The sequence below is a fragment of the Oryza glaberrima genome, chromosome 5 (genome assembly GCF_000147395.1).
Source record: "Oryza glaberrima chromosome 5, OglaRS2, whole genome shotgun sequence".
NCBI lineage: Eukaryota > Viridiplantae > Streptophyta > Magnoliopsida > Poales > Poaceae > Oryza > Oryza glaberrima.
The window spans coordinates 12,206,977-12,208,273 of NC_068330.1; positions in this window are offsets into that span (position 1 = coordinate 12,206,977).

The following is a 1,297-nucleotide window of genomic DNA, read 5'->3' on the forward strand; positions in this document are numbered from 1 at the left end:
CCATTCGACGCGTACGTCGTGCACGCGCGCCGCCTGCCCTGCCTGGCCAGGCCAGGCCAGCGAGCGCGCGCGTGTTTCCCCTCTTCTCTCCACCACACATGCTTCAAGTGGCTAGGAGGGCATCCTCCCTTTTAAGGAGGTCCCCCTCTCCTGGAATAAGCAAGGTAGTACTAAACTCCATATGCATGCCATCTCATGAGGTGGGCTTTTGTGATTTTTCAAAGAATTAATCTTCGAATGGTTTTAGCCCATCTATTAATTCCAATAAAAGCAACCAAATAGCGGTGGTGGTTTCGATGATGGTGCTACCGAGGTAATCGAGGTAATCTCTGAGTCTCAGAAAAACTTAACCTAAAAAAGATAAGATATGACTACATATGGCTGTATATATTCTTCCCTCTATTTTTCCAACTCATCATCTCTCTTATTTTTCACGCGCGGTGTGTTTTTTTAAAAAATTCTATATGAAAGTTATTTTATAAAATCATATGAAGCTATTTCTAAAAAAAATAGTTGATACTTAATTAATTATGTAATAATACATATTTTATTTTGTGAAAGCGGTTTAAGATAGGATCATATATATTTATTGTATTAGAAGAGAATACTTCTACGTCGAGGTTAATTTTTTTTTAACGGACGGAATATGACCATATTACGTAAATTCCTCCACATGTCTAGAAGATGAGAACTAACATATCCTACATGACGTGTGTCAGTGTCACATTAATTCCTTCACCATTAATTGAATTGTTTTTTCCGCTCGGCCAACGATCTCGATCTCTTCGCTTCTTCGCTTCTAGACGTTCTGACTTTCCTGAATGTTAGTAGCATGCATGTTCCAACTGTTTGATCCATCGATCGATGTCCTTTTCAATACGTACTGGTTGGTATAGGTTTCATCTGCAAATTAACTCGAGTTAATTTAAGAGTGACAACAAGTCCAGATTTTCTAAACATGTGCATGGCATATTTCTAGGGAGATGTTTTCTTTCTATGCCACTTAAGGACACACACACATATATATATATATATATATATATATAGTAAAATACACGGCTAGTCCTTAAAGTTGAGCACAGGTGTCACTTAGGTCCATAATCTCTTAAATTGCACATCTAGATCCACCATCTTGTTTAAGTGACTCATTGAGGTCCAAAGGACCTCTGACCAGGTCTGACCGCCAACGTGGCACGCCACGCAAGCACCAATTTTACAAACAAACCCCTCCGCAACAGTAGCATCGTCGTCCCGCCCCTGCAGCAGCAACTGCGCCTGCGCGCCGCTCTGGCTCCGA